The following is a 13,598-nucleotide window of genomic DNA, read 5'->3' as shown; positions in this document are numbered from 1 at the left end:
CTTATCCTTAAGTAAAACTAAGGTTTGTTTTTTCCCTCTGGCTTCTTTCAGAATGTTCCCTTTGTCTTTGATTTTTCTCCAGTTGAAAATGATGTGCTTGGCAGTGAAGTTTTTGGTGTTGTTTTTTTGTTTTTCATGTTTTGTGTTTTTCTTAGTTTCCTGGATCTGCAGTTTGCTGACTATCACTAATGTTAGGAAAATCTCAGTGATGATTGCTTCACTTATTTTTTTTTCCTTTCTGCTTTTCTATCAGGTATTCTCATTATGTGTATTTTACACCTGCTGTCATTGTCCCAAAGTTCTTAGATGTTGTATTCTTTTTTGTCTTTGCATTAGGCCCTGGTGAAATAGTCTCTTCTGAGGATAGGCCTTGTTAAGAATAGCTGTTTCAGGGCTTCCCTGGTGGCACAGTGGTTGAGAGTCCGCCTGCTGATGCAGGGGACACGGGTTCTTGCCCCAGTCCTGGAAGATCCCACATGCAGCGGAGCGGCTGGGCCCGTGAGCCATGGCCACTGAGCCTGCGCGTCTGGAGCCTGTGCTTCGCAACGGGAGAGGCCACAACAGTGAGAGGCCCACGTACAGAAAAAAAAAAAAAAAAGAATAGCTGTTTCAAAATAGCTTCTTTCTATCTTTCCGATTTTGGAAACTGGTTTGCTCTGTGTCTTCAGTTCTTTGTTTTTTTTCTTGTGAGGTTAGGAATGATAGTTTCTAAGTTCATTATACAATGAACAAGAAAAGAGAAGTCTCTGTCTCCAGTTTTTTATGTTTAACTGCTGACAGCTTTGAAGCCTCATCCCTCCTTCCTCCTCTTGTGACCCACATGTATCCATGATGATAGGAAAGCCTTAGTTTCCTTCCTTTGGCAGTGACAAGAGATTCAATTCATGCCTGCTTCTGCCCTTGTATGTGAACTCTCTCTTCAGTCCACCCACAACCTCAACTAAAAATTAAGTTCATGTACTTTTCCTTGCACTCTCAAGCCATTTCATGCCTTCTTGTGAGGCCTGCCTTACTCCTCAGAGACCTCAATTATGGAAGTAATAAACCCTTTTGTACACTATTGGCAGTGTGTGGTGTCATCAATTTACGTATTCCTATATTTAGGGCTGGGCCGTTATGCTTCTGTGCACCATGTGGGAGCTCAGAAATGAGACATGTTGGGAGGATTGCCTCTGGAGTGGCTGGCCAGGAAACTTCCACCTGAAATTAGAGAATGGAGGTTTTACATTCTTCGGAGGAAAGCGCTGTGAATCCTTTATGCATTATATAATCATGGGCAGATTCACCATCAGACCTTTATGGAGTGTAGTGAATTCCTGTGCAAAATGCAGCTCTTAACCTGTTCCTCAAGGTTATTTAGCAAGGGCTTTGACCAAAAAGAAATCTTTTGGCACTTCATCATTTCATTATGTGTGCTAAAAACTGGCGAGAAGCAGCTCTGAGGCTCATTGTGTATAGGGTTTTGTTGAGGTCTAAGTAGTTTTGTCTTTTTAGCATGTCATATCATGTGAAGTTGTCTGAGCCTTAACTTCTGAGTAACTTCCTAGCTCCATGAATGGGACAGAGAGAGAATGGAGAAACTGAGTCTGCAATAAATTTTACACAAGCTAAAAGTACTACTTCTTTACAAGAATATTTTAACCTAGCCAATTGCACCTGGCTATTTCTAATCACCTGGAGTAATTCTCAGGCCAGTATGGCAAACTGATCCTTTTCACAAGTTGGATTTCCACAGGCCTCCTGGACTGTCATGTTTGGTGATGGGAATAGAAGAAAAAGCTTCCAGTTCTTCACTGTGTCTTATTCCTTAAAAACTCCTGCATATTTGACCTCATACATCAGTGGAGTATACAGAGTTAAATGGTGTATAATAACAAGGAGATGAGTTTTTTTTCACAAGAGATTGATGTGTTTAAAATGATATTTGATTCATTTGTGTAGCATTTCTCTCATTTCTCCAAGGTGCTCTAGACCCTGACATCAGAGAGCAATAACATTTAAAGTGATCACAGTGAAAATGAATAAATAATTTGCACGTGTTCATTATGCTGTTAAATTCATGAAGAAGTAAGGACATAGAGTCAGTTTCTGATGACCAAGACATAAAATAAATGTTTGAAGGTGACAGAATTATATGTAATCTTCCTATAAATTGAGTATAAATCCCCAGTTCTGTCAGATTCACACATCTTACTGGAAACATATTTGGGATGTTTTAGGACTCAGTGACCTTCGAGGATGTGGCTGTGAACTTCACCCAGGAGGAGTGGGCTTTACTGAATCCTTCGCAGAAGAAACTTTACAGAGATGTGATGCAGGAAACCTTGAGGAACCTGGCCTCAATAGGTAAGCATGACAACATTCCTTCACTTCTTCAGTTAGAGAACAAGTATTTCTTGCCCATCAACACTGTTCCAAGATGTGGAATATGGAAAAGGAATACAGTAGTCCCCCCTTATCTGCAGGGGATACATTCCAAGACCACGAGTGGATGCCTGAAACTGCAGATAGTACTGAATCCTATACATACATACCTATGATAATAAATTTAATTTAGAAATTTGGTGCACAGTAACAGATTGATAATGATAACTAAGAACAGAACACGTATAATAGACATGAACTTAACATGCATAAGTGTTAAGTGTCCATAACTTTTGCAGTTTGAGATGAGACAGCAAAACTAAGATCAATTTCTTTTTCCTTCTTCAAAATTTCATGATAGAAGTTTCATCTTTCCTATAGATCTTAGCAACATCAGTGTATGATTTTTTTCTTCCCTTAAATCAAGAACTTTCATTTTTTCACTTAAAGGGAGTACTTTATAACTTTTCTTTGGCATATCCTAATTACCAATATCATTATTCTTGCGCTTTGGGGCCATAATTAATTAAAATAAGGATTACTTGAACACAAGCACTGCAGTACCACCACAGTGATCTGAAAACTGAGATGGCTACTAAGTGACTGATGGGTAGGTAGCATATACAGCATGGATACACTGAACAAAGGGATGATTCACATCCTGGACAGGACAGAGCAGGACGTTGCAAGATTTCATCATACTACTTGGAAGGGAGCACAGTTTAGTATTTTCAGACTGCAATTGACCGTAGGTAACTGACACCACAGAAAGCAAAACTGGGGGTAAGGGGGGACTGCTGTACATTGGTAAATAAACTAAGCATGGTCACAGCTCATCGTGGACCTAGAATCTAATATTTTTCTATAATTTCCAATAATTTGCATTATTTTTCTGGGTCTGCATTTTAGGAAAAAAATGGGACAATCATAACATTGAAGATTGGTACAAAACCCAAGGGAGAAGACTAAGGTGAGTCACACACAGTAGATAGCAGTGTGCCACATGAGAATCCTGGTATGTCATAAACTTTTTAAAATAAACGAAAAAACAACCCCAGCTTCAAAGTTATCCTTAAATTTTTTTCACCGAAAACATTTACTTAAACATGACATAGATGTCCAGTGTTTTTGGAAACAATATTAAGAAACCCAATATATTAATATTACTGTTCTCATAATAGCTATGTCAAGTCCTCTTACAGAGCTTTCAGTATAAATCACCCTCAAAAAGTTCAGAAAGGGCAAAAAACCTTCACTTTTGCTATAAAATATAAAAATATAATTCTAATACCCTACTAATAAATGTGAAATTGGTAAAGAAATCATTAATAATTTCTCATTTTTTACAGAAGTCATATGGTAGAAAAACTCTGTGAAAGCAAAGAAGGTAATCAAGATAGAGAAACTGTCAGCCAGATTCCAAATCTTAATCTGAACCAGGAAACTCTTTCTGGAGTAAAACCATGTGAATGTAATGTGTGTGGGAAAGTCTTCATGCGTCATTCATTCCTTAATAGACACATCAGATCTCACAGTGGACACAAACCATATGAGTATCATGAAGATGAGGAGAAGCCATATAAATGCAAGGAATGTGGGAAAGCCTTCAGTTACCGCAAATCTGTTCACAGACATGAAAGGACTCACACTGGAGAGAAACCCTATGAATGTAAGGAATGTGGTAAAGCCTTCACATGGCTCACAACCTTTCGAAGACACATGATAACACACACTGGAGAAGGACCCTATAAATGTAAGGAATGTGGAAAAGCCTTTAGTTGTTCCACTTCATTTCGAGCACATGAAAGAACTCACACTGGAGAGAAACCCTTCGTATGTAAACAGTGTGGTAAATCCCTCAGGTCTCCTCTAGGTTTGCGAATACATGAAAGAAGTCACACTGGAGAAAAACCCTATGAATGTAAGCAGTGTGGTAAAGCCCTCAGTTGTCCCAGTTCCTTTCGAAGACATGAAAGGATTCACACTGCAGAGAAACAATATGAATGTAAACGATGTGAGAAAACCTTCAGTTCTCCTCTAGGTTTGCGAATACATGAAAGAATTCACACTGGCGAGAAACCCTATGAATGTAAGGAATGTGGTAAAGCCTTCATATCTCTTTCAAGCATTCGTACACACATGATAACACACACTGGAGATGGACCTTATAAATGTAAGGAATGTGGGAAAGCCTTCATTTGTCCCAGTTCGTTTCGATCGCACGAAAGGACTCACACTGGAGAAAAACCATATGAATGTAAACAGTGTGGTAAAACTTTCAGTTGGCCCAGTTCCTTTCGAATACATGAAAGAACTCACACTGGAGAGAAACCCTATGAATGTGCAGAATGTGGGAAAACCTTCATTTATCGCACAACCTTTCAAGGACATGTGAGAAAGCACACTGGAGAGAAACCCTATAAATGTAAAGAATGTGGGAAAGCCTTCATTTCTCCCTCAAGTGTTCGAACACACATGATAATGCACACTGGAGATGGACCTTATAAGTGTAAGGAATGTGGGAAAGCATTCAATTTTCCCAGTTCATTTCGAATACATCAAAGAACTCACACAGGAGAGAAACCCTACGAATGTAAGCAATGTGGCAGAGCCTTCAGTTGTTACACATCCTTTCGAACACATGAAAAAACTCACACTGGAGAGAAACCTTATGAATGTACAGAATGTGGGAAAGCCTTCATTTATCGCACTACCTTTCGAGGGCACATGAGAATACACACTGGTGAGAAACCCTACAAATGTAGAGAATGTGGGAAAGCCTTCAGTCGACCCAATTCCTTTCGAAGGCATGAAAGATCTCATACTTAATAGAAACCTCTCTTGAATGTAAGCAATGTGGGGAAAACATCAGTTGGCCTTCATTCTTACATGTGAAAACTCCCACTGGAAAGAAACCCTGTATGTGTAAGAAATCTGAGAAAGCCTGATACAAATTAATCCATGTATAATGTTCCAGAAAAAAATAACATGAAAGAATAATTTTTAGAGTTATATTGTCTTTATCAGTGCCTCATTCTTAAAGGGGATCTCTCGACTGGATATTTACTACTTACACGTTCAAAAATGAACACTGAAGTGAGAGAATTCTGTAAGTACTCTGTAAGCAATACTACTTAATGATTAACAGGTATTGTTTTGTCCTTAAATCAATTAACATTTTTCTCTTCATTTTGAAGCCTGTTTGTTCCATGGTTGAATTGACATGTATTTCTAATATGCAGGTTGGTTTAATTTTTATGTTTTGATTGTTTTGTGTGGGGCTATTGATAAGTGACATTTTGGTATTTGTTGGGATTTTCGTACTGGCCTCCTGTAGTGCCAGGTATTGGATATTCCTTACCCATATATAGTCCATCCTTCTTATGAGAAAATCTACTCTTGTTTTGGCTAGAAAAGCCTTGTTTCATTTTCCTTGCTAGTAAAAGATGGCATAAATTTGTAAATATCATAGTGTATATAGTCTCATGTGAATTTCTATGTTTTGCCCTTTGCTCTTTGTCATTCCTTCCGGCTAGGATTTGAATAATAAAGAGTTTGCATTAACACATTATTGACCAGGGGATTTTTGCAGAAACTAACACCTGTGGCCAGCAATTTGTTACATAAATGAATATTGAAACACCCACGTTTGAGTAAATATCAACAACTTTTTTTGCACTTAATGTATTTATTTGAAACTTTGTACATGTCTTACTAAAGCATTCTAATATTTCTTTAGAGTGTGATAGGTGTATAGCAAGCACCTCTGTGCAGGGGAACAGAACGTCTATTACAAACATACTGTGTTTCACTGCACTTTCCCCTAGAAGAGCAGGCTTTCTGGTGGCATTTTTTTTTTGGTCCTATGGATATTATTTCCTCTAGAATATGTTCTTTTATTTTACTTGATAGTCAACAAGGTGGATCTTAGCGGGGTACTCTTTCAGTCTGTATGTGTCCCTAGATCTGAAGTGGGTCTCTTGTGGACAGCATATATATGGGTCATTTTTGTATCTATTCAGCCAATCTATGCCTTTCGGTTGGAGTATTTAATCCATTTACATTTAAGGTTAATTATCAGTATGTATGTCCTTATTGCCATTTTGTTAAATGTTTTGGATTTGTTTTTGTAGGCCTTTTTTCTTCCTTCCCTCTTTTATTCTCTTCTCTTGTGATTTGATGACTATCATTAGTGTTGTGTTTGGATTCTATTTTCTTTCTTGTTTGTATATCTATTATAGATTTTGAGGTTTTGATATAGTAGTCTATATATATATATATATACACACACACACATATATATAGTGCTGTATATATGTATGTAACATGTATATATATGTGTATATGTATACATATATATGTTTTAAGTTGATCTCAATTTCAAATGCATTTCAAATATCCTGCATTTGTACTCTCCTCCTCTCATGATTACTGGTTTAGATTTCATATTTGTGTGTGGATGACTTCCTACTTTTATTCTATGTTTGCCTTTACTGGAGAGCTTTCCCATTTCATAATTTCCTTGTTTCTAGTTATGGCCTTTTCCTTTCCTCTTAGAGAAGTTCCTTTAACATTTGTTGTAAAACTGATTTGGTGTTACTGAATTCTTTAGCTTTTGCTTGTCTCTAAAACTTTTGATTTCTCTGTCAAATCTGAATGAGAGCCTTGCTGGGTAGAGTATTCTTGGTTGTAGGTTCTTCCCTTTCATCACTTTAAATATATCATGCCACTCCTTTCTGTCCTGCAGAGTTTCTGCTGAAAAATCAGCTGATAATTTTATGGGAATACTCTTGTATGTCATTTGTTGCTTTTCTCTTGTTGCTTTTAATATTTTCACTTTATTTTTACTTTTTGTCAATTTGATTTCTATGTGTCTCAGCATGTTCCTCCCTGGGTTAATCCTGTATGGGACTCTCTGTGCTTCCTGAACTTGGGTGACTGTTTCCTTTCCTGTGTTAGGGAAGTTTTCAGCTATTATCTCTTCAAGTATTTTCTCAGACCCTATCTGTCTCTCTTCTCCTTCTGGGACCACTATAATGTGAATGTTGGTGTTTGACATTGTCTCAGAAGTCTCTTAAACTGTCCTCATTTCTTTGCATTCTTTTTTCTTTATTCTGTTCCATGGCAGTGATTTCCACCACTCTGTCTTCCAGCTCACTTATCTGTCCTTCTGCCTCATTAATTCTGCTGTCGATTCCTTCTAGTGTATTTTTCGTTTCAGTTCTTATATTCTTCAACTCTGATTGTTCTTTATGTTTTCTCTTTGTTGAAAACTTCTTGTAAATTGTCACTCTGTGCATCCATTCTTCTCCCAAGTTCTTGGATCATCTTTACGATCATTACTCTGACACTTTCTCAGGTAGATTGCTTATCTACATGTCACTTCGTTTTTCTTCAGGGTTTTATCTTGTTCCTTTGTTTGGAACACATTCCTGTGCTCTCTCATTTTGTCTAAATTTCTACTTGTATGTTTATATATGTGGAAGGTTAGTTATGCTTCTCAACCTTGGAGAAGTGGTCCTCTGTAGGGGATGTCATATATATCCAGCAGTACACTACCTTCTCATCACCCAAGGTCCAGGGACCATCTGATGCCAAGATTGGTTCTGAACTGTTTGTGAACTCAGTTCCACAGGCTGCAGGACTATAGTTTTCTTGCTTCTGGTATCTGTCCCCCAATGAGTGAGGCTGGTCTAGAGGCTTGTGCAGGCTTCCTGGTGGAAGTGGCTGGTGCCTGTCCACTGATAGTTGGAGCTGGTTCTTGGCCATCTGGTGGACAGGGCCATGTCAAGCAGCATGTCTAGAGGTGGCTGTGGGCTTAGGAAGTCTTTAGGCAGCCTCTCTGCTGATGGGTGGGGTTGTGTTTGCACCCTTTTTTTGTTTGGCCTAAGGCATCCCAACACTGGAGCCTACAGACTGTTGGAGGGGCCAGGTCTTGGTGCCAAGTACCAAAGATGTCTGCCTCCAGCCAGAATTCACATAGATGAATGCTCCCTGCTATGTCTACCACCAGCTTTTATGACCCCAGAGAGAGCCACAGCTGGCCCCTATCTCCCCAGGAGACCCTCCAATACCAACTAGGTCTGGTCCAGGCTCCTATGAAGTCACTGCTTTTGCCCTGGGTCCTTGTGCATGCAAGACCTTGTGTGTGCCCTTCAAGAGTGGAGTCCTGTGGAGCTTCAGCCATCAAGACCCACTGGCCTTCAAAAGCTAAATGCTCTGGGTGCTCCTCCTCCCATTGCCAGACACTCAGGCCGGGAGCCTGACATGGAGCTCAGAACCCTCACTCCTATGGGAGAACTTCTGCAATATAATTATTCTCCAGTTTGTTGGTTGCACACTTATGGGGGTTGGGACTTGATTATATTGCAAGTGTGCCCCTCCTACCATCTCACTGTGGTTTCTTCTTTGTCTTTGGATGTAGAATATCTTTTTGGTAGGCTCTGGTCTTTTTTATTGATGGTTGTTCCACCATTAGTTGTGATTTTGGTGTTCTCGTGAGAGGAGGTGAGCTCAAGGTTCTTCTACTCCACCATCTTGTCTTGACCACCATTTAAATCTTCAATCTTCCACCCCAAGTGTTTCCATCTTCTTTTTCTTGTCCTGTCAGGAATACCTAGCCTCTTAATAGTTCTATAAACATATAGGATATTTGTAACATGTTGATAATTAAACCAGAATTGGGATGTACATGCCGAAACTGCCCAGTTGTTTGTGTGGTCACTTCTAAAGAACTGTTCTGCTTCATCCTCGATCTGACTAGCAGCCAAGCTACCAAAGGGCAAGAGCAATGACCCTACCAGGACACTCAAACCCTGGCTGAAAAAATAGGTGTCTACCATATTTTTCTTGTTGATGTTTTAATCACTTTAACCCTGCTAGTCTTCTCACCTCCATCACCAATGAAGTCAATTTCTCATGGCTCACCAAAGATTCTTATTTAAAAGGCAATAATGGCAAATATTGTTCTCCCTATGCTACAGCAACTTCCATTGATACTGCTGAGGCAGCACCTTTACCTATGACTACTTTTCCCAAAGAGGCTGAATTATGTACTCTGATATGGTTTTGTACTTCAGCCAAGGACAAAACTGCCAATGTCTATATTGATAGTACATAAGCTTTTGGAGTGGCTCATGATTTTGGAAAGTTTTAGAAGCAATGTGACTCCTTACTTCCAGGGAAAATAAAATTTTAAATGGCCCCTATGTTCAGGAATCATTGGATGCAGCACTTCAAACTGACACTTCAGCTATTATTAATATTTCAGGTCATCCTAAACTTGACTCTCTGAAAGCTAGGGATATCACCTTGCTGACATTTTCACAAGGAATGCTGCCCTTTAAGGACCCAACAGCAGCCAAAACTCTCATGGTCCAAAGGGATATTTCTCTAAATTACAACACAGAAAATCTCACTAGAGAAGCAGTGATCCTCAGAAAAGGAAAAGCAAGATGGAAATTCAACAACTGTTGGTTTGATAAAAGAGAAAACTAGGTTTGGACCTAACACTCTAAAATTCTCATTCCTCACCCCTGTGCCTGCATTAAACCATAGGTTTATTGACAAGATAACAATGTTCATGAATCAATATTTGTGGGGAATTATTTAAAATCCTGCAAAAATGCCTAACTCAGTTGATCCACTTGTCCAAAGCTCAACCCAGGGAAGCTTGCTCATACTGTTTCCTGATTTTTTAAACTGATTAATTAACCATTTGAGGTCTGGCACATGAATTTCATACAACTTCCCCAGTCTTGTGGATATAAATATGTTTTAGTCATGGCCTGTTCAACACTGAACTGAAGCCTTCCCTTGCAGGCAGGTTACTCCCTCTTTTGTGGCTTAAAACCATTAGGAAAAGGTTGTCCCCACCTGGGAAACTCTTCTCTAACTGCATAAAGGACAAAGAATCCTTTTTAGTGGTCAAGTACTTCAACACATCTGTGCTGTTTGGTAAGTTTTACAAAACTGTCACTGCACTTACTACCCTCATTCCTCTGGTTTAGGTGAAGGCATGAAGTCCCAATTGGAAAATTGTAGAGGCCCTCCAAATAACTTGGCCAAAAGCATTGCTATAAATTCTCCTCTTGGAACTCATAAATGCTCATTGTTTGAGATAGCCACAGGATACCCAATGCACTTGACTCTTGCCTCTTTTGACCCACAACTGCTAAATGGAGAGGTACTCCAATATTGTGAAGTCCTAATTTCTTCTACTAAAAGTAAGCATGTTTTGGTAAAGCGATCTTTTCACAGTGCACTCATGGGAGACAAATGTCTTAAGCCTCACACTTGCAACCTGGATATTTGGGGATTTTAGAAATGAAATCTCCAGAACAGGGGTGCGCAACCCCCGGGCCACAGACCAGTACCGGTCCGCAGCCTGTTAGGAACAGGCCAAACAGCAGGAGGTGAGCGGCGGGTGGGCGAGCAAGCGAAGCTTCATCTGCCGCTCCCCATCACTCGCATTACCGCCTGAACCATCCCCCTGCCCCCGATCCGTCTGTGGAAAAATTGTCTTCCATGAAACGGTCCCTGGTGCCAAAAAAGTTGGGGACAGCTGCTCCAGAAGGACTATCTTCAAACTCGCTTGTAAGGCTTCTATCAGGTACTGATAACCAACCTTTGTGTCACCAAATTTCAGGAAATAGACTCTTGGATTCACAAACACACCTAAAGAAAGCACGAAACTTTGACTCAAACTGACAGCCATCTGTTGACCTGAAAGCAAAGATTTCCCAGAACTGAAGCAGCTGACATCTGATGAGATAGCTTTCCCAAGATATATAGACCAGGTCTGTTGGAAGTTCCTCTTTGATGATGACACAATGCTAAAGATGATCACCAATCTCTGTAATCTTGTTAACTTAGGGACTTCACATAATAAGTACTTCAGCGTTCTTCTTCTTACAACTCCCTGTGATTCAGATGTGAACGTCAATAGGTTTCAAATCTGTGCAATTTCCATTTGATGTAGGACAGTATATCCAGGAATGTCCTTCTTTGCATTGAGGGATAAAAAGTCACTGGAACCAGAAAACCTGACTCTCAATCAGTGATGCTTTCAGAGAACAATCTTGATCAAAAGGGAGAAATTGTCAAGAAATAATAAAAGGAAATCTCACTTAAGATAGTCTGGATGTCAGGCAGGGAAGCTTTTCACACCTATAAAAATAACAGAGCCCAAAACGAAAAAGACTTCCTCTTCTTCCTTCAAGAGCTCAGCCAATAAGAAACTGTCACAACTTACCCAATGAAAAGCTACTGTACTTCAAACTCTTAATTTTTCCAGTGGACTCTGTTTACTAGAGCTATCTCAACTTCATTTGCCCCTATTTAAAACAGCTCTCTCCATTTTTTGTGGGGGACATGCACATGTCTCACCATGGTTGCAAATCTGGAAATGCAGTTACTTCTTGATCTTGACTAACCTCATGTTTGCTAAAGAAACAACTAGTCATCTATTTGTTTTATGTCAACAGAATATAAAGCAAACTAGTATTTGTGAGGGAAACAAGAAATTACCTTATTGGTTTCATGAAACCAATTGAAACTATATACAAAAATTTTATCATTGTGGCTGTGTCAGTTTGGTCCAACACTCACTGCTTATTTTAATATCACAGTCACTATTGTATCATACTCATTGCCAGGGCGAATTAATTTATCACATCAACTACCATATCCTAGTTTTCGTTTCATTTTTATTATCACTTGATATTTTCTCTCATTCTTCCTACACTAATCAAGAGTGTACCAATTAAGAGTGGATATCTAAGTGAAATAGAAACTATAGGCTTCCTAGATAAATATTTAATTAATGGGATCAAGTGAAGCACCTAAAAGACCTTAATGTACTTTTAGGCTACTTCCATCAAGTTTTTGCATTCTTTGTGACTTTGGATTTACATTTAAATCATTTAAATTATTTTATACATCAGGAAATTTGAGTTCTCATTGTTTGGAATTGTTAGAAAAACCTATGAATTAGTAGGGACTATTATGTAAAAATTGACTAATTTTTGTCCATCTGTTTTGGCAATATAGAGAGAATACTTGATTTTATTTCAGTTGCTATGAAATAAGAAGATGGTGAAAATAATGTCATCTCAGGGGAAGACATTATCTTAGTTGACTTCTCAGAGTATCCCCAGGTTGAGTTCATCCTTTCTTTGTTTCTGGGTTCTACATGATGACACTCACAGGCAACGCAGCCATCATCTTAATTTCCCTCCTGGATAGCAGGCTCCACACCCCAATGTACTTCTTCTTCCCAAACCTCTCAATTTTGGACATGCATTTTACTAACTGCATTGTTCCTCAAATAATGGTAAGCTTGTGGAGAAGTTAAGAATATCAGCTACATAAGCTGCATTGTTCAGTATTCTGTGGCTTTGGCTTTTGGCTCCATGGAGTGTGTGCTTTTTACTGTATTGGTTGTTGACCATTATGTTGTCATCTGCTGGTCCCTCCACTCTGCTACAATCATGCACCAACAGATCTGTCACCTTCTTGCAGCCATGTCCTTGTTTACAGGGCTTGCCAACTCTCTCCTTCAGGCTTCACTGTCCATTGTTTGGCCTCTATGTGACCACTGCTGTGTGGATTATTTTCTTTTTGATGTCCTGGTCATTATCAAGCTCCTTGTGGACACTGATCCAACTGAATTGAAGATGTTATGTTAATCACTCACTGATCACTCATTGAATATCCTTACTATTCTAGCCTGCATCATCATTACTTCCTATGCCTGAACAACCATGTATGTTGTGGGAATGCCCTCTGCTGGCAAATAAACACTGGAACTTGTGCATCCCACCTGAGGGTCATCTTACTGTTCCCTAGAACCATCACGTTCATGTATATTCAGCCTAAAAGAGAGGAGAAAGGAGAAAAATAATACTTGCAGTAATAACGGCTGAAAATGTTCTAATTTGGTAAAAGATACGAATCTCCATACCTAAAGGGTCAATGGACTCTAATTAGGATAAACTAGGAAATCAAAGCCAGGACATATTATCAAACAGTCAAAGACAAAAGCAGAATCTTGAAGCAGCAAGTGAAAAACTAATTGTCACGTATAATAGTTCATCAATAAGATTAGCAGCTTATTTGTCATTGGCAATGACAAAGGACAGGATGCACTGAAAAGCCTGATTTAAATGCCATATTTAAAGTACTAAGAGAAAAAAATATGTCAAACCGGGCTCTACATCTAGTAAAACTATCTT

The 13,598-nt window shown here is 39.1% G+C and overlaps 1 pseudogene across 1 annotated transcript in view; it reads left to right on the top strand.

Moving 5' to 3' along the window:
• Positions 1-13,267, top strand: part of LOC309819958 (olfactory receptor 2G3-like) — a 33,262-nt pseudogene extending 19,995 nt beyond the window's left edge. The window contains exons 2-3 of the transcript in view: positions 2,220-2,346; positions 12,499-13,267. The product of the transcript in view is annotated as an olfactory receptor 2G3-like (transcript). The remainder of the gene's footprint in view (positions 1-2,219; positions 2,347-12,498) is intronic.
• Positions 13,268-13,598: the final 331 nt, after the last annotated feature.

This window comes from Grampus griseus, assembly GCF_964374135.1.
Source record: "Grampus griseus genome assembly, chromosome: 3".
Lineage (NCBI taxonomy): Eukaryota > Metazoa > Chordata > Mammalia > Artiodactyla > Delphinidae > Grampus > Grampus griseus.
Note: the sequence above shows the minus strand (reverse complement) of the source record. Positions and strands in the feature narration are given on the sequence as shown.